A 25,042-nucleotide genomic window follows, 5' to 3' on the forward strand; every position below is an offset into this window, starting at 1 on the left:
CCAGTATTTCTCCTGTCAACTAACAGTAACCCAAGCTTGTCAGTCTCCAGCACTCGCAGGTGAAAGCATAATGGAACAAAGGCATGTGTGCCATGTCCACCAGTTGTAAACATGTACAAAACTTGCATGAATGGGGTGGATCAAGCAGATCAGTTCAGGACACAGTATCCTACTGCCTGAAAGGCCCACAAATGGTGTCTCTACTTGTTCTGGTTCTTATGGGATGTGGCCATAGTCAATGCTTTCATTATATTTCTTGAAAGTAACAGGCACCAGCAAATGTCATGCTCTGGACGTACTATTCCAGCAACACAATTAAATTTTCTAAGGAACCTAAGCATACAAGAAGAGGAAAAGATGACTGAGATTACTGTCCCAGAGGAAATGAGCTGGTCTGTGCATGGCTCACGCTCTCCAGTGAAATGATGGAACTCAAGATGCAAAAACTGTGCCAGCAAGGGTAAACATGCTGAAACATCATGGGGATGCCCAACTTGCAAGATCAACCTACGAGGTGAATGCTTCAATGAATACCATGGCCATAAAGGTCTTGTGGATTGCTGACAGCAGGAAAGCCACACTAAGCAATGTACAAAAGAAATTAAGCTATGTATTTGTATAACACTAGGGACCTTGTAAATTCTTCAGCTCTGGTGCTGAATACTGTGTGCATCACTGGGTGTCACACCTAAACACCATGAATCTTATGATCCTCATGGATGGCAGTGGCGAACTTGGAGACTCTTCAGCTCAGTCCAATTGTGCTGCTTTCCTAGATATGCATGATTTCAAGGGTGCCACTGTGATGCCTTTTGTCCCTTCCTGAAAGGCCACCTGCAAAAAGAAAAAGTCTTGGTAAGTCTTTTTATTTTCTCATGTGCTCTTTGTATGGCGCTCCTGTCACTCTCCCTCCCCTATGGTAAAGTAAATGTTTGTAGGCCATTGCAAGAGACATTGCATTACTTCCTTATGTCCATTGTTGAATGGACACATGTAAAGGGAAAAGGCAGAGGTAAGGCAGACTGCTGAGATTGAAGGAGGTCGTGAGACAGTGCCAGTATCAGCAGTCTGAATGGGTAGCCAGCACAGGTATGGGGCACATCAAATGCCCTCGAGTGCCACTGAAGTCCCATGACTGTTTTGGGTTTATTAGTGCAGTGGTGGTCCTTAACCTGCTTTTTTTCTCTTTACACGTCCTCTTTCTGTAGGCCTTTATCAGCATCCATTCATGCAGTCTGTTGGCTACAGCAAGAATGTGCATCTTTACAGTGATATGTGCCTCTTGTCAATCTGATAGTCTGTGTGAGTTGCAGTTTTCCTGGTTGTTAGGTATGTACCTCTGCACCATCTTTGCAAATAATGAACCTTAGCAAAAGAATAATGCCTGTGTGGATAGCAGTGAAGATTCAAACAGGCAAATAAAGTAATGCATATTATATCCATATATATGTAGTAGTAATGCAATAAATCCCTCAAACATCATCAGTAACCAACTTGCATTTCTTCTCTGTGCAGGTTATTCTGCCTTGTGACAGTGACATGACTTCAAGAGCAGGGGAACGACAAGTGAGAGTGTGGGTGTGTGGTCATTCCTACGTTCACTGGGCTGCCAGCCCTGCCTCCAGAAATGACAAATACTACAACTTAAGCTTCCCCATATCTAGCATTAAGGTACACTGGATTGCAAGAAGAGGTATGCATTGAGGTGCACTCCTGCAGTTGTTGGAAGAGAAGTGCTCCATCTATGCTGGGGCTGACATTCTTGTCTTGCACATTGGTGGGAATGATGTCATCACTTATCCACTTGGAGAGCTGAGGCTTCAAAGCAAGGAGATTTTTGAATGCATGCAGTCATGGTGGCCATGCCGTCATTTTTTGTGGTCTGACATAATTCCTCGCAAGAACTGGAGACATGCAAACAGCCAATGGGCAGCACACAAGGCCAGACAGTTACAGAATGGGTTCATGCATGGCCTGATGGACATGGTCAACAGATCAACAATCAGCCATAACAGCATCACTTCAGAAGATGTTCACCTTTTCACAAATAATGGAGTTCACCTAAATGAAGATGACATTGACCTGTTCTTGACTGATATGCACAATGGCATGATAGCAGCAATGCATGTTATATTGGCAACATGCACGTAGTGACAAATGATGGAAAACAACCACGACCAAGTAGGACCACTATGGTAAGTAAGTCTATTTCATGAAAACCATTTTCACTACTTACAATACAGTAAAACAATTTTAATTGTAACTTTGCTAGGGAAACATCAATATGGTAAGTAGTACCTCATTTTGAAGACAGTATTACTTACAACATGGTAAAAGAACTGTATATATGCTGTACATATGTATAGATATCACAGTTTGTTTAGGACTTAGGTTATGCAAATTGATTTTTTTTCATATTTTGGTAAATAACTTTGCTAGGGAACATGTCAATGAGCTAAGTGATACCTCATTTTGAACTGTATTAGTACTTGCAACATGGTGAAAGAACTGTGTCTGTATGCTGTACACATGTACAGATATCACAGTTTGCTTGGTCTTGTAGGATTATGAAAATTATACATTTGCCATAGTTCTCATTATTATGCCCATATCTTAGCAAGGGAGCATGGTGACGACACACATGGTGCATCATTTTGAAGCTGACATTGAGTCACATAACTTGTACACTGATATGTAGTCTGTGTCTGTTACAGGTGATAAGATATGCTTTGTTTAATTACCAGTTATGAGAAATATAATATTAATCATATTTCTGTGAATATCTCAGTATCGGAGCACCACACAGTAATGGTTAAGGTATCATTTTACAGGTGACATTCATAAAAACAAATTAATTACAATTTGTATGGGTCTACATGGTACAGTCATCAAGATATTGTGATTTGTTTTACCAAAAAGTAAACATATGCATAATATCAACATTCCTTGGCAAATATTTAATAATCACTTAGATACACACTATCAGCATTTACACTGTTGAAAAGATCAGTGTCTGCTGAACAACTTTCACATTTACATTTTTGGTCTAGCTCTTATGGTTAAAGAGTTATGAACATTAGTTTTCTGTATGGTATTTCAAATGGATTATCCGAAAATAAGCTCAGGCTGCACTGTTATTGCTATGGTGGAAGTAAGCAGGTAGCATTTTCTGAGCTCTCCCGGAATGAATGAGTTAATCTTTCTAACATACATTTTCAGATCCATTATAACATCCATAGTCCTTGCACATTGTGCTGGAATAAAATTAAAACCTTTTTTCAGTACTAACTGCATATTTAAATTAAATAGAAAACCAGACAAGTTGAAATGGTATTGGAATTGGAAGTCGGGAGAGAGGATGTGCCGGAAAACAGGGGAAAATGTATATGAGAATTTAAAATGTCATTCTTGATCTTGCTATGCTGTGACCTCTTCCCTTTCCTCTCACTCTCTCTTTTATTCTTCCTCTCTTGGAGGTATAAACTTTGCTGTTTAACTGTCCTGGAGATAAAAAATCTATTCTGATCATTTGTCCTGAAATTGGATAAAGGAGTATTAGAAGGAGGAGGAGTTACTTTGGCTGAAGCCAAAAATGATAAATCATCAGGCTCTACTTATTAGTTTACCTTCAAGTGCTTGGCAGTCCCTGTATAGTCACAGACTCCTTGAGCTGGCATTTTTCATTTTTCCTGTAAAAGGACCATTGAAATTTCACCAATAAATAGTTGCACACAGGACAACTAGTTCACAGTGACAAGCACAGCCCCCAGAGTTGCAAACCCAATACTCCTGACATTACTTTATATTCTCACTCCAATTGTCTAATCAATAAAAAAAGGTCTGTTGCCATGCATGTGAACTTTCTGTTACCAACTTGGTGGATATGGGCATCCTGAGGCAATGCAGAAATTGTCTCATTTTTACTGACAACCAGTTAATTCTCAAACAAACTGATAGGGCATGTGAGAGATGTATTTACATAATGTCAGTGGAGGCAAAGCTCTCACATAAAAGCACTCCTAATGTCAACAAGATTGTCAATAGTACACACAACACATTATGGATGAACTCAGGTCATTGGACCACAAGTACCAGTAATGACTCAATCATAGCCCATGTGGGTGTTAATGACCTCAGATATATCTCCCTACACTATATGAAGAGAGACATCATGGTGCTCTTGGAATATGTGTTCAAGGCTGGTATTAGCCTAGCATTGAGCAGCATTTTACCTTCTTCAAGAATGATGCCACAATATGAACAAAAGATGACTGACTTTTAATAATTGGCTTCATTTATAGTGTCGTTCTAAGGAGGTGCAATATTTGTCAGCATGGAAGGAGATGGTCAACAGACCACACTGCTTTGCCAGGGATGGTCTGCACCTCTCCCCTCTAGGCTTCCGAATATCAGCTAAAACATTGTTCTCCTTCATAGTCCTTTTTTCAGACAATGACAAACTGAAAGTACTTCTGACATAGCAAATCAAAACCAAGAAAAGCTAAAGGTGTTACTGCTCAATGCTAGGAGTCTAAACAAAAAAAACTCCATTCCCTAGAAGCTCTTTTCACGCTAGAGAATGTGGACATCTGTGCAGTCACTGAGACATGGTTTAAAGCTGCAGAGAGCACACTGACAGTGCAGGGTTATAATGCCTTCTATACATTTAGACCAGGTACTAGAAAGGCAGGGACTAAAGGTGAAGCTACCTCAGTTTACATTAAAAATAAATATACCTCAAGGCTAGTTAAACAGGACAATGCACTTGAGATTCACCAAGTTCAAATCACCATAGGCAAAATCCAGTACCACTTTATTGCAAGCTATACATCCCCTTGACCCAGGAAATACATACCTTGTATTTAAACTTATTGGAAACACTCACCATCCAACCCAATACCATATTCAATTACACCACTATTAGCTGGGATTCCTATATGACACCAAACGTACAGGTACAAAGATTCCAGGATTTTTTAAACACAAATCCTCTGGACCAGACTGTCAGTACATCAAGAAGGGGTGCAACCATAATGGATCCAGTCCTCACTAATATGAGACAGTGCTGCAACCCCCTAGTGTAATGTCTTCAGTGGTAAGATCAGATGACAAAATGGCCTCCTTTAAAGTAAAAATAAAACCTGGAACCCCAGTTAACCCTGGAATATTCAGGAACTACTCTAAGGTTAACATTCTACTGTTAAGTGATAATCTGACAAACTTTCAAGCCCCTGTAAATCCTGAGAACACTGTTGCTTACACTTCAGAGAAGTCCTATACAAGTATGTTAACAGCTGCATAGAGGCAGCTGCACCCACCAGGAAGAAGCACACAACTAACTCAAAAACAAGCCACTCTGGTGGAATCACAACATCAATAGGCTGTATAACAAAATTAGGAGCTGTGGCACCCAGCAAGATAAAAGTACTCATCAAACTAAACAAATAACTTAGAGGACAAATAAAGTCTATCAACACCAAATCTGAGGTAAATTTGGCTGCCCGGGCCAAGGATAACCACAAGGCATTCTTTAGCTATGTGTCTGCAGCCTCAAAAGGAATACACAATTGTGTGCAGAGCTCATTGTTAATGTAGCCACCTATAATGAGCCACAAGATATAGCAAATCTACTGGCCAATAAATTCAGCTCCAACTTTACCCCTCTCTCCCCATCAACCTTCCTTCAGGAAATGCCATCAAATATAACTCCCCTGCTATCACTAGGGAACAGGTCCTTAATGCTCTCTCTAAGACCAAGAACACTGCATCAATGGGCCCAGACAATATCCCAGGATGCCTTCTAAATAGCATGAAACATGATCTATCAGGCTGTCTGGAATTGCTATTTAACTGTAGCCTCCAAACAGGCTTTGTGTCTTATGAACAGAGAACAGCAACAGTCATCCCAGTGCACAAACGTGAGCCATCTACAGACCCTGGAAACTACAGATCCACAAGTCTCACTAGTGTCATATGCAACACCATGGAAAGAATTAACATGGAAATGATCAATAATGACATAGGATACCTCCACACTCTGGACCCAACTCAATTTGGTTTCATCAAGAGCAGGTCATGCCTACTCAACCCAGTGGACGTTTTTGAGAAGGTCATCAAAACAACGGATTGGGGCAAAGTAGTTCACACTGCCTACCTTGACCTGGCTAAGGCATTTGACACAATACCCCACTATGGCATTGTTAAGAGGTTAGATGCAAACCCTTATGTCACCTGTGGATAGCTGACTGGCTCACAAATAAGAACCAGGAAGTTTGAATTGGGGAGGCCATCTCTACAAAGAGGCCAGTCACAAGAGGAGTCCTGCAGGGATCGGTCCTGGGACCGCTTTTTTTTGGCACTTACTTCTCTGAACTCAAGGCCAATGTCAGTGGCCTCTGGCTGACTAAATTTGCAGATGATTGTAAATTAGGGGCTGTCATTGAATCACCCACCAACACAATTGTTCTCCAGGAAGGGCTGATACAAACAACTGGTGCCAGAGCCATGAACTAAAAAGTAAATGCCAAGAAATGCATAATAGTATCCTTTACGAAGTCATCCACCCACGGTAGCTATCATATTGACAATACACCCCTAAGAGCTAACCCAGTTGTCAGGGATTTGGGGGCACACATAGGCAGTAATATAGCCTTTGACCTTCATTTGTCTACAGTAGTGAGTAAATTATTCTGTGTTGTGCAACTTATAAACAAAGGTATGGCATCTAGGTCCAAGGAAGTCATTGTTCCACTGTATTCAGCATTCATCAGACCTATCATTGAATATGCTACCCCCTTTGATATGTACCTAACCAGGCAGATCCAGCAACTGGAATGTCCACAGAGGTTCCTCACTAAAAGTATACAGATCCTACAGGCTGTTGAGGGGAGAGCTATGCCTGGCATACAAGGCATTGTCAAACCCCACACTGATAGACCTTCTGCATATCCATAAAACAAACAGCACCAGAATTACCTATTCTAAAGACCTAAACCTTACCTGCTAGACAGACAGGTATATATCCCAGAGATTACCCCTTATCTGGAACTAGCTGTCCATCCATGTGAAGCAGTGTTACTCCCTAACAATTAAATTGTAACTTGGACAGTCGGATGGGGAAAAGGAAATGAATCCCTGGTTTGGTACCCATGTCTCTGATGGCCACAGGCAGCCTGTAAATGGTTCATCTCCCAGGCCCCTGTTTGTAAACATTTCACTCCTATACCCCTTTTTACACTTGTCAAGGATACCAGAACTTGTCAGAGATTTGGGGTGCATGGCTAGGCTTAAAAAGGCCGTTGTGGTTATTGACTTTGTAAACACCTATGAGCCTATGACCCTAAATGAGGTAGTAGCAATAATTTACATACGTGTGCAAAGCAGTGTGAGTAATCAAAAGCAGGGCACTTTAAAGGAACAGCTACTTATTTACATTATGATTTCAGAAACATTGTATCAAATATGTTACAATTTCAAGAATGGCTACTCCCCCTGTAGGAAATAGCTGATGAATGGTCTTACCAAGATATAGGACTCCCTTATTGGTGCAGCTAGCTTAGAATAATGGTACTTATATACTTATGTAGGTAGTGAGGGATTGTGGGTAAGGTTTTCATGCTGTCATGTCAGGCATTTTCAGTTTCAAGAACATTTTCAAGAGGCAGTGCTTATGAATGAAATTACTTTTGAAATTGGCGACTATTTGCCTCAAACACTATAAAAGTTGATATGGTACATGGTAATAAGATTATTGCCATAACTAAGGGTTGGTTGTTTACATTTGCTAAGGAAAGTGTGACAATACACTTGAAGTAATTATAGCAAGCTGCAAATGTAACAAGCAGCAGTTACTACCTCACTTACTGAGCCCTTCAGCCATGACTTCAAAAGCAGTAATTTCATAACTTTGTAAATCAATGCTGGTACTGTACCCCATACAGCACCTGCTAATTGCATCCCCTAACAGCTTACACCAGGGGCAGCTATCCCCTTCTCCCCAGCTTAGTTATGGCTGTGATAATGAGCATTCTTGTTTACAGGGTTTATGCTTTAAACTGACAAGAGTTATTCCCACTTGTCTGTGTGAGGCTTTGTTAATAAAATTAATGAATCATATCCAGAAATTACCAAATGTAGAAAACAACTACACTGCATTTTTAATTGACCTATGATGTCTGAGCAGATTAAGCCAATGATTTAAAAATGTGAACTCTATAACATGTTCAAGAAGAATAATAAAAATGGAAATGTTGTCACATGCAATCCAGGATCTTCCTAGATTGAAATAATGAGCAGGTTCGTTTCAGTACAGACGTGGACATTATCTCCTACATGTGTTTGGATTATTGTACAAAATCTCCAGAATTCATAGTATTATCAGTGCTAAAATCTAGCTTTTTGCTTGGCATGATATTCCTGGTGAAGTAATATTAGATGAACCACCTCTCGATACACAAAAATATAGTAGACCACAAACTCCAAGCCAGTCGTGGTGCAATTCAGTAGTGTTTTAGTAAAACAAGTCCACAACACGTATTTCTCTAGTGCCTCAGCTGAATTCGCCTTTAACGGAGTATACCTGTTAAAGGCGAATTCAGCCGAGGCATTAGAGAAATACGTGTTGTGGACTTGTTTTATTAAAACACTACTGAAGTGCACCATGACTGGCTTGGAGTTTGTTGCCTACTATAATATTAGAGTTCTATCCACATTTTATGATTCAGGAATTCTGTACTTTTGTGAGGCAATGCGAATTTAAACATAACATCTGAAGTCACAGATATTAGGGCTAGCCACCTGGCAGTGTAAACCTTGGCTCTAGATGATTGTCACTGTTGAAGTGACACTCCGACCCCATGGGAAAAATGGGAAATGGGGCTGCGGATGGATGGATGGATGGATGGATCTGAAGTCAGAGATATCCACAGGCCAGCATACTTCTCAACTGTGCAGATATTTGCAGACTGTCCAGATTTTTGCCTCATATTTTTGGCCCATTTTTCATAAAATTGTGTTTTCCGGAAAACTAGTGGCAAATCATTCAAGGTTGAAGTTAGAAAATAATGACAGATATTTGAGTTTCAAACTTCATACCCTTCAGAAACATCATGCTAATGCGAAAACTGTTATTCTATCAACTATGTAAGTTTGTAAGAGCAATATTTAAAAATTATCCCTCTTTTTGGGCTTTTGTCCTACTTTTATATATGGCTTTGTCCAGATTTATTCCTCTAAGAGGTTGAGAGGTATGCAGGCCAGTGGTCAAGCAGAAAGAATGTTTCAGATAATTAAAAATCTCATTAAAAAGTGAAATAATGTAGAGAACTCTGTTTACTAAACAAAGTTCTGGAATATAAAAGTGCACTGCTGCAATCATTAAGATTTTTTATTGCAATTTAATATATTTTAGCTGTACATTGTTGTTGAATAGAAATCTTAAAACTAAACTCCTACTTTACATTAATTGTTGGTATTTGAAAACAAAAGAAATGCAACTGGACTGTTGAAAGAAAGGCAACATAAACAATACATTTGATTTTGAACCATCATCCAAAAATCTTTCTGTGTTACAATAAGTGAAAAAATATGGATGAGTGTAGATATTGGACTTGTGATTGGTCCAACAGAAAAAAAAATGTTTACATCTTCTTCAAGGTCCAAATATGCATGTGCATTTAATCAAACAATTGAGCACTGAATTATGTATATATATATATTTCCAAATTCAATATAGGTATCTACAGGGTCAGGGCTAGAAACTCAATAAAACTGATTCTGGTTTGAATGTTTCACACCCACAAGGTGTTGTAGAGAACAATACTTTCTGTTTAACCTACTGTGAATAAATATGATATGGAATGGTGATCAATGTAACTGTACACAGTGTGCACAGTTTTAGTATTACTTTGAACTAATTTGCAAAAGAATGTCTATTTCATGTATCTGTATATATCATTTGGCACACATAGTACACTGCAAATATCTGAAAGTGTTGCATGTAAATATAATTACTCATATAAGCTTTGTCTTTGTACAATAACAGAGGTGTAACATTTGTAAGCATACATAAACACAGGCTTTCCTACCACTTATTAAGCTTAAGTGGATAATGTTATAACTCATAGAGTGCAGCTCCATTCAGATTTGCATTAGCTGGATATATGAATGCAGTATCACAGCTCAGATTTTGCAGGTCCTTGAACTTAAAGATATTCTGTTTTCTGAGTTGGTCAGTCTCACTGAACCAAGACCATTTAAAGGGCAATTCCAGAAAAAAAACACGATATGTTATAGATAAGATGTGTTACATTAATAAATAGAATTCATCTTACCATTATTTCACTGGAGCAATACAACAATGTGGAATAATAAATACGGCAATACCGCAACAAGTTTCCTTGTTTGTCACTAAATTGTTGTTCTATTTAGTTACAGACAGGCAGTCATGGCAGCACGTACATGAAACAGAGAAACAGAGCAACAGCTGGGTAGAAAAAAACAAACAGTGACCTTTGTTGGATGATTAAAAAATATGTGACTCTACTGTGTACAGACTCTGGGTGAGAAAGAAGCTATTATGCGATAAAACATGCTAAACTAATATATTACTGAAATAGGTACTATTTCTGTTAATATTATTAATTCATATAGCTATAATAACTAAGAAAATGGCTGAGGTATTTAGAGAGAATGCATAGCAATACATTTTTCAAACCGTGAGATTATTTTTACCTTCCTTTTTTCACTTTTCCCCTTGCTGTCCAACATGAATTGCCTTGAGTGATAGATCTGCTCATATGCTGCTAGCCATATCATATATAGTATGAGCTAGTAATTAATTATGTCATGTTAATAAACCACAGTGAAAAGCCGAAAGACACAAAACAAAACAAAACATGATGGCTCAGTGGGTAATGTTTCCTCCTTACAGTTCTAACGCCTGAGGTTTGGTAATGACTTGTGGTCAGTCCCTGTATATATGGGAGTTTCCTCCAGGCAGTCTAGTCCCCCACCCCCAAAATATGCTGTTTGACTAATCTCACTTAACCATCCTTGGACATTATGTTTGCTGCTGTGGTTAAAAAGGGTTGTAGAAAGATTAGTTAATAAATAAAACTATTTCTGTAACTATGCAGTCTGCTTGTAAGTTCCTTTGCCAGTCCCCTCTTTTGTGTTCTGCCCCCTGGGTCAATACAGATGCTTTATCGTTCCTGAGCTTTTAATAATTGAATGACAATTGCAACAACAAAACACACTGGAAATGTTAATTCAATCCCTTATGTACTCATTCATCTTAACTTTCTCTCCTCTCTTCTTAGGTATTTTTCTCTCACCACTCCTTCTTAAAACAACTTTTAAAGCTGTTAGAAAATTATGTACTCCTCTACTCATCCTATTCTATCTTTGATATCTGTCCTATCTTTACTTCACAGCTATCTCTCTTTATCCTTTCCTTTATATTTCGCCACCTTCATAATATTGTACTTTACACAAAAAAAAAAATATATATATATTTTGGGACTATTTTGTTTTTTCATAATTGCTACTCATGCTTATTGTTTCTTTGCATATCATAACCTTATACAGCCTGTTATTATGAACTATGTATGTTCTATGTATTATAACCTGCCTCTACTGAAAATGGACATATATCCAGTTAGACTAGCCCGGTCAACAAATGTAAAATAAAAAATAAATATACTTCCTTCTGTATATAAGTGTTCAATTTTTCCCTACCACCAAAGCCATTATGGAAGAAACTTCTCTAGCCACTAACTACCACTGAGTTTATAATTCATCTATGGTGGTGAGGACTCAAGGACTCTCAGTAATATCTTGGATGTATATTTCTGGAAGTTTTCAAACCTGCACCACCTATGTTCATGATGCAAGAAGTAAAGTCTCTGTCAAGTTGCACACCTGCTACCGGGTGAATAATTTGCTGGCTAAACAGGCTAATCTTGTTATTAGGAAAGGAGCCCTATTCTCACCTTTGGGTATGCCCTTACAATTACCTGGGCTTTCTCCACCCATAACCAGCAATGACTACAGAACTTGCAGGAAAAAAAGTATGTAGACTTGTAACAGGTGCATAGACAAGGCAGTGCCACTGCCTTATTATTAGTGAAGTTACATTATATTTCATTTTCTTGATGGCCAAATGAAACCATTAAGTACACCTAACATTCTATCCCCCCATCTATGCCCTTTCTCTACCTGTCCTATGCTGTCTTGAATACCTCTGTGGATTTCTTTAGTACTCATTTTAGTAGTCCATTCCATGGGGCAACAACCCTCTCAGTGAAGAAGTACTTTCTGAAATCCAGGGAGTAGTTAGTTCCTACAACCTACTGCGTGATTCTGTTCCTTCCCTCTCTGCCCTTTCTGGTCAGAATGACCCCTTCAAATTTCCATGATATGATCTTATGTCCTGGTATTATGTTCCCCCATTGTTTCTGGCTTCAGTGGAAAATCACTGTAGTTTCTAGTTATATCTTTTAACCTCCACCCCACAGATCTTTCTGATGACTTTCATCTGGCTTCCTTCCAGGAGCTCAATGACCTTTTCCTTGCCACTGTGCTACTGGTGCTCCAGGTCTCACTGTGCTACTGGTAGTCTAGTCCACATATGACTAACACCCTCAGATACTTTTTCCCTCTGTTGCCATCAGTCACACACTCAGTTGATACTTAATGCCAGGACAGTTGTGACACCAAGTGCAATACTTTGCACTTTTTTGGCAATGACCCACAACTGCCACCTTTTTGCCCACTTCATTAATCTTTCCACACTCTAGCCCCCCTACTGCTACACCTATCATTTTGTTATTATTCAAAAGGCTGATCCTGTTCTGTATTCCCTTGGTTGTGTCTGCGACACATGCACTGAGAAGTACTGGGCCCAAGATAGACCCTTGTGGTACTCCACTGGTCTCTTTCCTTATTACCAACATTGTCTATCTTTCCAAAACCTTCTGTCTGCCACCATTCAACCATTTCTCAGACTTGGCCCTGTTACAGAAAAATATATTGTCTCATGATTATTCTTCACAAAATGCATATTAACTTGCAGTTCCTTCACAAATGAGTCAAATAAAATGTTTATAATATGTTTATATTAAAATTAAAAGGTAAAATAGACGCATGATTATGAAAAATATAGTTTCACATAAGTTGTAGGTTCTCTTTATAGTGTACTGACAGACAGTTGAAGGTGAACTAAGTGCTGAAGGAGTTAAGGGATGTTACGGATGTTTAAAAGAGCCTGGTTTCAGAATGTCAGTGAAGAAAAGTAAGAAAAACAATGTGTCGGGAATCTTTTTAAGGTCTGGCCTTCTCAGGCTGGGGGATGAGTCGTAAGGATGTCTGTAAAGATAGTGTACTGGTACTGAATGATACAAGGTCAAAAGACAGATTGTTAGGCCAGGAGGTGGTCTGTGTTTTAAAAAAAACATATTTGTCGTGTTCACGTGAAGTAAGCAAGAAGCATGAGGGCACAAATTATTTTAAAAGTGTATGATTTGTTAAAAGCTATGTCACGTCAAAGTTCTGCATGCAATGAAATTGATAAGAAAAGGTATATATGCAGTAGAATTTTCCTTTGTTCTTTGAGACTGATCTGAAATTTTGTGAAGGTAGTCTCCCAGCGCTGTTTATGGAATAAACCAGTACTTTGCAGATCCTGAAGCGTTATTCTTGACTCAAAACTAAAAAGGTAAAACTCTTTGTTATTTATTTGTGCACTTTAACAGTCCTACAAACAACCCCTCAAGTTTTCTTGTCAGACTCCTATGTGGAACTGAGCCAAAGGCCTTTTTGAAATCCAAGTACTCATATCTGTAGTTAAGTTCACATGTAACACGACTGTAAAACTAAATCAGGTGTAAATCAGGTATTGATTGTTGTCCTTTAGAAATTATTTGTTTATTTATTTTATTTTACATTTGTTTACCGGGAAAGTCTGATTGGACACATGTCCTTTTTTAGCGGAGGCCCGGGGAGAAAAGCTCCAAATTGAACATCAGAAATAAATAAATAAATAATAAATCAGTAATAAACATAGGACAAAGAAATTAAAATACTAGCTTAGACATAGTTTGGATAAGCGACTATACATAAATGCTAATTAATGGATTACTAAGTTTAGATAAAACACTATGAGTTTTAACCAAATCAATAAGAATCAAAAGATTAAACAATAACTGGAGAGGCATTACATCATCATTATACATTTCTGTGTAAATAAATAGAGAGACCAATATGACATTACACAATTTCTGAATATAGTTTGCAACATGGGGTGCCGGAACCATAGAGCCAGGGTTAGGGGGATCCCCCCCACTTTTACAGCTGCAAGACCTGTCGAGAAAAATTAACGAAGTGGAGTTTTCTTGCTAATATGGATTCGCACGTGGAAGGTAAACTAACTAAACTAGCTGTTCTTGTTCTCTTATTGCTCTGTGTTACAGGAGTTATGCTGCCGCTGTTCTGTCGGTGCTGCCAGAGTCATGCCAGTAAGGAGAGTTTTATTCTTTTATTTGCAGGAGTTATGCTGCTACCGTGTGTGTGTGTGTGTGTGTGTGTGTGTGTGTGTGTGTGTGTGTGTGTGTGTGTGTGTGTGTGTGTGTGTGTGTGTGTGTGTGTGTGTGTGTGTGTGTGTGTGTGTGTGTGTGTGTGTGTAAAATGCCCCAGTTAGGTATACCTGGTGGTTAGTGTTACTGAAGCTCAAACAAGAGCCTGAATTCTCCACCCATACCACCACTTGTGATTCAGGGAGTTGAGTCCATAGCTCTCAACTGTCCAGATTTTCACAGAATATTTGGCTCATAACTTTGGTCTGTTCCTCTTAAAATTTGTGGATTTCTGGCTAATTAGTGAGAACTGAATTCACTAAAGAATGATAGCCCTTTAAGTTTCAGTCTTTCTATCTTTCAGGAAACACATGGTAACACATAACACTTTATTTTAGCAATTTTCTAAGAATATACAAGCAATATTTAAAATGTGTCCCTGGTTTTGGGCCTTTGACCCCCCCCCAAATAAATTTTGCGTTTTTCCAAATTTCTTGTGCTGCGAAGTTGAGAGATTTAGATGAGTGTCAAGTGGATTTTACAAGGAGGTGAGAGCTTCAGGGGAAGAGAAGTTTAGTGCTACTTATGCTAAGTTATTTGCATTGTTAGTAGCACAACAGGTAGTATACTTGCTTTTAATGCAGAAGACTGTGGGTTCTACTCCCACAGTATGCAGATGGGTGTGTTGTACTTTAAAAGGAATGGATGCTGTAGTCCTATGAATGTCCTCCTTTGGAGGAGTTACCTAGTAACTATGTTTCTGTTATCAGTTTGCCAACCAGTCCCCACTGCAAAATTACTAGCTTATCATTTTTTTTTAATGTAACATAGGCAATTTATTCTGCAAGGGCAACAGACACTTTATTTGTAGATGAAACAATGAAATATAAAATAGTTTGCTAGCAGCAACCTCTTCATTAGTTACAGATCCCTTTAATGTGGAATTATTTAGATGACTTATTCTGCAGAGATTTTGCATATTTACTGATATTAGTGGATTGTAATGACAGAAGTTTGAGTGGCCTTTTATGGTTGAAATTTTCTGAAATGGGTAATTTTGTCATTCTTGGTTCATACATTTCGTTTCATTGCTTACTAGAAGACTGTTCCAAACTACGAATTTAAAACACATTCTAACAAGTTGTGCTGTATTATACAAGGAATGTAATTTAGTACAATCGGGAAGGTGAATCAAAGAATGCATACATGTATGCTTGCTCACAGGATGCAGGAGATCAAAATAGGGGAAGAGACCAGTCACCGGTGGAGTCCCCCAGGGTTTGGTGCTCATCTCAAAAGTATAAGGAAATACCAAAGGGCTTTGGCCGACTAAGTTTGAGATGACTGCAAGCTAGGAGCAGTTATTGAATCCCCAAATGACTTAACCATCATGCAGAAAGGTTTGTCCCAAACAATAAATGGTGCCAGAATCATGAATTGCAACTAAAGTCCAAGAAATACATTATCATATCCTTTGGGAAGTCATCTACTCCAGGGAACTGCCAAATTGACAATGCCCCCTGAGAACTGACCCAGTTGTTTGGCATTTGGGAACTTGTGTGTACAGTGGCCTAACTTTTGACCAATATGTGCCCAGAATCATAAGAAAGCCTTTCTATATTGCACAACTTATAAACAAATTGATTGTGACTAGATCTAGAGATGTTATTTTCCCCTGTTACAAAGCCCTCATTAGGGCAATCATTTTGTATAATACCCACTTTGGCACATATCTGTCCAGATCCATGCAACAATTGGAATACCCACAGAGATACCTTACTAAAAGGATACAAGTCCTAAACAATAGGTCTTGCATGGACCACGTCAAAGATTTATCACTATACTCAGTATCCTACAGAGTGCTTAGAGGTGACATGTCTGGCATATAAGGCATCCTCCGACCTAATACAGATGGACCTACTGAACATCAGCAAGTCAAATGGCATCAGATATACTGAGTCCAGGTTATCTAAACTGAATGTTGTGGATATATACATATATATGTGTATATATATGTGTATATATATATATATATATATATATATATATATATATATATATATATATATATATATATATATATATCTCACAGAGGCTACCACTGTTCCAGAACAGACTATCCATTCAAGTAAAACAAAGTTCATCCCTGTCCATATTCAAATGCAACTTGGATCTAAGGATGGGTAATAGAAAATGTACTCCAGGATTGCCCCTCATGCCACTAATGGATAGAGGCAGTTCCTAAATGCTGCATCCCTTACATGGGACCCCTCAAATTATCTATGGTATGATCACAGTTATTCTCACTAGGCTAATATACAATTATCAGCCATGGGATAGGTAAGACCAATCAAGAAATGTTAATTCAAGCACCAAAAGGGAAATTGGCTAAGCTTAAAATGTCCTCCAAATGAACCTATGTTGTGGTAGTAAATAGTTTTAAACTATTACCCTTTTTAGATTACTAAGTGCCCCTCTCACCCTCTGTCCCCCCAGTCTTCAACAGCTTCCGGCGCCTCTGGTTTGCAAAGAAATTGAGATGTCTAGTCTTAATATGTCATCAGCTCTACAGTGGTATAGTCCTGTCTATTGTTAGTATACAAAGACGTGTAGATAAGAGAATAGACAGAGGGAGATGGTTTAGTTAGTAAGTGAAGCAAAGGTAGTAGCAAAGTCAGACGGAGAGGTTAGTCTGGACAGAACAAGGACACAGCCATTTGTTGAATAAGTGGGTTTTTAGAGTTGTTTTAAACTGGGCTAGCGATGTAACAGTTGTAATGTTTCCCGGTAGTGCATTCTAGATTTTTTCTATATAATTTGAGAATTGGGAATCTCCAGCTTGATTTTCGGCTATATTGATTTTTATGTGCTGTTTGTTAGTGGAGCGTAGGGTTCTGTTAGTGGCATATGGTTGAAGTAATATGTAGGGCAGGTGTTTTCTCAGGTTCAGGGAGGATTTTATGGGCCATGGTTAGCTGGTTGTAGTGAAGGAGGTGAGGGAACTCTAGCCAGTTGAGGAGCTTGAGTCTATACAATGGTGAGCTCTAGCTGGTAAGTTTGTAGTGAATCTGGCAATTTTGTTATAACAGGATTTAAGTTTCGCTAACTCAAATTTTTTTAGATTTGTGACTATGGGAGCTGTGTACAGCAGAGTAGAGATTAAGTGCGATTGGGCAATGGTAGCTTTAGTATTTTTAGTGAAATAGTGTTTGTTCCTATACAACGTTCTAAGTATTTTGTGTACTTTTTTTTTACTGTTTGGGAAATGTAAATGTCAAATTTTAAGTTGCATACAATTTTGACTCCTAAAAGTTTGGTGTGTGGTGATGGGGAGATGATGGTACTGTTTGTTTAGTGATACAGTGATGAAAGTGTTAGTGGGTGGGGCTGATTTAGTGGGTTGGAAAAATCATAAGTTTTTTTTTTTGGGGGGGGGGGGGTTAAAATTAGTTGAGAGTTTGGAATCCATGTCTCAACTGCCAGAAAGGATTGTTGTGTTAAATTTTGAAGTTCTTGAATGCTACAAGCCTTCCTCTCAGGATTCTTTCCATGACTTTTTCTGTTACTGCTGTTAAACTAACGGGCCTATACTACTCTGGATTCTTCCTAACACCCCCCTTTAAAAGGTTACCATGTTTACTGTCTTCCAATCCTCAGACACTTCTGTGTTAAGTACCGATCTTTTGCACATCTCCATCAGATCTACCAGCATAATGTTCAGATGTTTGAGGACTGTGGGAGGTAGCCCAACTGGCCCTTGTGCTTTAACCTCCCTAAGAGAAGTCAATTTCTCATATGCCTCCTCCCACTTTGTTATGATGTTTTTTTTCCACTAATCTCCCCAACTGCTCTACCTCCCTTCCTGTTTAGCAGCCTCCCTTTTCTTTCTTTAATGGAGAATGTAACAAAGTATTCATTCAGTACCTCTGCATTTTCATTGCCTTTTAAATTTCCTCTCATGTCTTTGCTCAGCCTGTCCAGGGCTGTCCATCCCTTCTCAGGTTTACCTTCCTGATACATTCCACCAACTCCCTTTCAGTTTTTGTCTTTGTCGGTCCTCTGCTAGCCTCCTTGTTCTATGGCTCCCCCACCACTCATCCCCTTCTTTCTATTCCTTGCAACCTCTATCTTTGGTCCTAATTGCTATATTTGCATTTCTATGAAGCTGTATTGGCCTTTCAGATTTTTTTGTTTTTCTCTCTGTTTCTCACATTCTTGTCCATAGCCTTGAATATTCTTTCTCTGACCTATTTCTATGGCTTGCTTGCTCCCTCAGTTTGCTATCAGTGCTCTCATCATCCTGGACCATCTGTTCCAATACAGCTTCACCCACACTCCTAAGATCTCATAGTGTCATTATTGTGTCTGTAGTCTTACTTTTAGCCTGCTATAAGCCCCACAATTACATGATCACTGTTGGATAACAGTGCCTTAACACTGACATTCATGGCCTCCTCTGCACTGATTAGGGCCACATCTAGAATTCTTTTCTTTCTGGTTCAGCCCCTGCACCATTCTGGTTCAAGACCCCAGTTAACTCAGGTTCTCTCTCTCTTTCTTTCTCCCTCTGTCACTCACTCTCTGCTTTGGAGTTTGGAATCTCCCAGTCTGCTCCTGATAGATTCAGAACCCCATGAGTATTAGCCACTTCCACCTATTTAACTCTTTTATTTTCCCTTCTGTTTTATCATCTTCCTGCCATAATGTCTCTGAGGAACAATATACTACATCAGTTCACTGGATCTTCCCGTTCTTGTACCTTAACTACCAGGGCATCACCTAGATTCTAACCCTACTGCCTCCCTTGTCTCATTCTTAGTTTGGTGTCCTCTATTGTCTGGTATCACATCTGATCTTTTCCTTCATATAAATTACTACCCACTTCAGTGTCTTCTATCTGTATTATTCCTGAATAACCCCTACCTCAGACACTTCCATTTCACATCACTTCTTTTTTTTTAAACACCTTTATTGAATTATCACTTGTAACATAGGCACATTTACATTTATATAAAAGTAATAAAACTGTATTAACAAGTTAAAATTAACAAACATTATGCTTCACATATATTGCTATATGTCATATAACCTAAGTAACATTACATAAATTATTCAATTCCTGCCCCATTTTTTAAAGAAGAAACATCTTTATTAAATCATCACTTACGACATAATCAGTTTAGTATTTATATAAACTTCTCATCACTTCTTGTCACAGGCTCATGTTCTGTTTCACTAGCAATGTTCCCTATTCACTTGTATGACACCACTGGCAGATCCCCACCTTCTTATCTGGTCTTAGTGCATTACAAAGGAATAATACCCCCCTCCCCCCCTCCCCCCACACACACACACTCCCTGAGTCACCCTTGTCTGTTTCTCTGGTATGTTTTACTTCTATTTTTTACCTTTTGTCTACTCCAAGGATATGTACCTCTGTCTGCCTGTGTGACACTCCTCCCTTTCATCTTAGTCTATGAGTAACTGAAACGTGTCTTTCCAACCCAGCAATAAACACTGCTGTATCCAGTTGACTAGGATGGAACCTTTCCCTTGCAGTCAGTGAGTCTGTCTGTCAGTTCTCTACCCATAACATTCTTAAGCCTTTTTAAGTTGTCCGCTGTTGCAGCCAGGCATCATACTCAGGTATTCCATCTGTGTGGTGCCTGCTGGTACAGGTAACATGTCTGAGAATGATACCTTCAAACCGCTCTCCTGACATCGTTCTGCTATTTCCCTAACCCAGCTTATCATCAATTCAGCTATTCCCTCTCACATCACTGGTGTCTACATGCGTCACAATGGGAAAACCTGATAATGCCGAAAGTTCACAACGCCGACGACAAGAACACCGACACCAGAAGATTGACAACGGAGATAATTGACAGTTGAAAATCTCGACGCTGAGAACACCGACATGTTAAGGTAAGTGTGCGATAGTGACGGACTGTAGGGTTAGGGGCGGATTAAGTGAGTTAGGGTTAGGGCACAGGTCAGGTGAGTGTGCGATAGTGACAGACTGTAGGGTTATCGGCGGGTTAAATGAGTTAGGGTTAGGGAGCAGGTTAGGTGAGTGTGTGATAGTGGCGGACCTTAGGGTTAGGGTTTGGGTTAAGGTTAGTGCATAGATAGTTGTGTATGTAAGGGTCAGTGTAGGTTTGTAAGGTTTTTGGTGTGCTTGTGTTGTGTGTGTGCTTTTTGGACAGGGGATTTGTTTTGTTTGTTGATTGTCGGGATTGTGGTTTGTCGGGCATGTGAAGTTTCATGTTTTTGAACTTTCGGTTTTGTGGTGTCGCTGATTTCATTGTCAGTGTTTTAGCGTGTCGTTGTTATCAGGTAGACCTGTCACAACACATATCCACCCTTTCCTGTTGGTGATCACTTTGGTCATGAACTCCCGCTTCTTACTAAGTCTAATCCATAAGACTAGTTTCAATAAAATCATGTTTTTCCTTTCTCACTTAAGTAGATACTTAATCCCCTTTGTGAGTATCTACAGGTAACAACATTCTCTTTGTTGTCCCCACACTAGCTCTCATTTCTTTCACTTCCTGACCCATGAGACTACCCTTCCTACTGTGCCCTTCCATTTCCCTTCCCCCAAACATCTTACTGTCTGTATTGGTTGCTCTCCTTCTCTGTGCCACATTTAAATCTTTCCCCATCCCTCCTGTGCTCTTCCTATGAACTCTCCACTATTGTATTTTATTCTCTGCCTCTTCCAGCTGCATGACTATGCCTCTTTCCCCACTTCCAGCTTCTTCTTCTTCTCTGTGTGGTACCAGTTCCTGCATGGCTACCTCTGGCTGTATTTCCTCTTTATTATTTTTAACTGCTGTTTAGCTGTTTGTCCTTCCACTCTGACTTCCTTCTTTTTGCCCTCCTTATCTCTCAACTTTCACATTCTCTCACCATGTGGAACAAATGGGCAAAATATGGGACAATCATTAACAGCTTACCAACAACTTCAACTAGAAAGGTCATAGGATGGTTAAAATGTGTTACTTTATACTTATAAAACTTATAAAAGTTATTTTAATAAATTAATATGATTCAGAATTATTTATTATGGATGTCAGTTAAAAAGTACTTAACACTGAATGTATGACAGACCCTTTCAATGTGAAACTGCAAGGAACATGGAATTTTTAAGACCCAGAATTAGTAGTGTTCCTCATAATGGTGTACACTTGAGAGGTATGATGCCCTTCCTTTCATTGCTACAGTCTCTAGTTTCTCTTTTCATCTTACTCCATGCCAGCCCACTTACCTGTACACATCTGAGAACCTCTCCCTATGTCCTCCTGTCTTCTGATTTACTCACACACACTCTTTTACCATCCTACCCTGTCTGCAGGCATCCTCTTGTGCCCTCTTTTCCATCCCTATTCCATCCTTTTGGTCATGTATCATCATTTTTCATCTCCCACAGAGCTCTCCCATTTTGTTTCCTATCTCTTACCCTCTGCTATCCTGGATCTCTCTGAACCAAACAGCTATTTTGGAGAAACATTCCTATTTTCAGGCATAATTTACCCCTTCACATGATGCACCTATTTCTGGAGGTGCATTCCTATTTTTCAGACCTAGACCAATCTAAACTAAAAATACTTACATGGTTGATTTAGAAGTTGAATAAAATACAAAATAATCTGATGATATGCCTTAAATCTATTCACATGATGTACAACAAGCATATATTTGGGATAAAGTCCGCAGTGTACAGATTTAATTAGCTTTTGAAATCAGCTACTTTGCTAGATAACAGACCATAGCTTGCAAATCTATAGTTGTAAACAGCTCTATAGTAAACCAGTAATCCAAACTGTAAATCTGCCAACAAGTTTCTAATGAATGATTAACTCAAAAATCAATAAACTTAACTTAATAAAAACAAAGAAAATATAATCAAAAATAAATTTCAGCTGAATCCAAAGTTATATGTTAGTCTGGAGTGTCTCTCCTTCTCTGCATTGGTCTGTTGGTTAAGTTGGGAAGCTACTTATTACTTTAAGGGAGGCTGGGGGCTGGTATAATGGTTAAGGTGTTTACCCCATAGACAAAAGGTACAGAGTTCAATTCTCACCCTTAAAATTGAAATTCATTACGTTTAAAATAGCCCTCAAGTGCAACTAGCCTAGTGCTTACCTAAGGACAACCCTTTTCTTTTTATATCCTGTTTTATAAAATAATACATCTTAACTACTGCAGCTCCTTGAGACATCTGATATAATTTACATTTTGCTAATGAGAATTTCAGCTGGATGAAAATCTGGAGTAGAGATCGTGAGAGGGTCAAGGGTGAACTGGTTAAAGTAGAGAATAGCTACACTTCCACCTTTCTTTTTAAGCAGATCATGCTGGAAGATGCTATAGCCTGGTGGAAGTATTTCAGCACTGGATATATGAGGCTTAAGCCAAGTTTCAGAGAGGCATAAAATGTCAGGAGTGTGTAAGGATATCCAGGCATGTAAAGGGAAGGTTTTGTTCATGATACTTTGAATGTTCATCGATACAATAGACAGATGTTTGGTGAGTGTAGAGGTGGGTGTCTGGGAAGAAGTATTAGGGGAAGCATTATGGAGGTGTGAGAGATAGGCTGGGAAAAAGGAGCTGTGGTTAGGCCCAGGGTTAGGATGTATGTCATCTGACAGTAGCAGATTTAAAAGGAGTAGTCTGAGGGAAGTAAAGTGGTTATTTAGGAGGTACATTTTTGTTTTAGTTTAGAGGAGGAGTGTAGGCAGAGGGAATCGCTTAATTTTATGTAAGGTAGAGTTAGAATGAAGAAAAAGAGGTGGGGCTATAGGGAAAGAATGGATGGCAGAGTGAGTGGCTAGAGGGTAGGTAATAGTAGGTGTAGAGTTTCTGAATGGGAGAGTGTATGGATAAGAGGTGGCAGTGGAGGTTAGAAAGAGAATGGGCGTGGAAAAGATAATAAGTAGGAAGCTGTTTGAGAACCTTCTTACAGGGACAAATATGATGTGGTAGGCATAGAGATATGTGAATAGGTTCTAAAGTAAAAAAATATTTTAATAGCAGAGGTGGGGGGTTGGGATATAGAGTCAGACTTTGATAGGGTTGGATGTTTGTAGTATGTAGGAAGTGATTGTTGATAGGAGGGTGTTGGAGGAAATATGAGGCAGACGTTGGTGGGGGTCAATGGGGATAGGGTATAAATTACATGAAAGTGGGGGTGGGTGAGAATGGGGGTAGGGTAGGGGAGCAGAGTGAGCCCGAGCAAAGCGGGACAAAACAGTTTCACAACTTTCAGCAAGAAAAACAATCATTAAGTAGAGCTTTAAAGCCAAGTATATGCCTTTTCAAAACCAGTGAGAAAGCTGTCTGGAAGATGGTAAGCAGCAGAGGGGGTAGTGAGAAGGTATGGGGTAGAGTTTGCTTCATGTATGAAGGATAAGTATGCAGCTGAAATAAGGGCAGATTGTATGTTACACTGAGTTTAGGACAGGAGGGTGCTGGGCCAGGGGCATAGGGCTTTCACAATAAAATACAATGCATCACTATGCTTGAGAGCAGAGAAAAGAAAATAAGGTAAGGAGAATTATTTGTCTGTGCGATCTCAAAAGGTACATGTAAAAAAAATAGACCAAGTAGCATTGCTAGCATTGGAAGAAAAGTAAATAAAAAACTGTTAATGCATGTTATAAATAACTGAGCGAAGGGGAAAGACTAATAGGGGAAAGGAGATTAAGTAGGTCACGGTGATGTGCATGGGACTCACTTATTGCTAACAGTAAATTAGGTAGAAATGTCTTTAGCACATATATTAGCTGAAAGTGTGGCTATTTTAACAGGTTGGAACAGCTTTTGGAGTTGCTTCTACACTTCGACACTTTGGCGTTTTGGCTTCTTAGCTGGGCAGGTTTTGCATCTGAAAGTTTTGCATCTGGAGGGACTTCGGACCTTAAATTCCAGTAATGCAGTTGCAGAAATAATGTTTAAAACAAAAGGTGCATACAAACGATAAAACTGATGATATCTATGAGCAGCAGTCGTACATCACCTGAGGTACTTGTGGGAGAACCTAGAAAAGTATGAATGAAAAGACTGATTTTATTACCCTAGTACTTCATCAAAAGCATAATGATTGAGCACAACACATTAGTAGTCCTTCTCTATGCTATGCCTAAGACTAAAACACTACTTTCTCTAAATAAGTTGTACTTGTAGATAAAAAAAAAACAATTCCAACAAGTCAATCAGTATCCCAAAAGATGTGGGCAACTGTTTTATTTATTTATTCTTTGTTGACTGGGTTTGTCCCACCACTAGGCTACTGACTTCTTTATTTATTTAGTTTTTTTTTCAGGGGAGACCCAAGGTGGTAGTTATACAGACTATTAGAGATTTGGAAAGGACACTAGGGCACTTCTCTTACTCTTTTTGATAAATTGATAAGTTCTGGGGGATCTTTTACATCCACTTCTGCAACCACTAGCTCAGGCAGATGTAAC

This window comes from Protopterus annectens, chromosome 5.part1, assembly GCF_019279795.1.
Source record: "Protopterus annectens isolate FY-2018-M chromosome 5.part1, PAN1.0, whole genome shotgun sequence".
Lineage (NCBI taxonomy): Eukaryota > Metazoa > Chordata > Ceratodontiformes > Protopteridae > Protopterus > Protopterus annectens.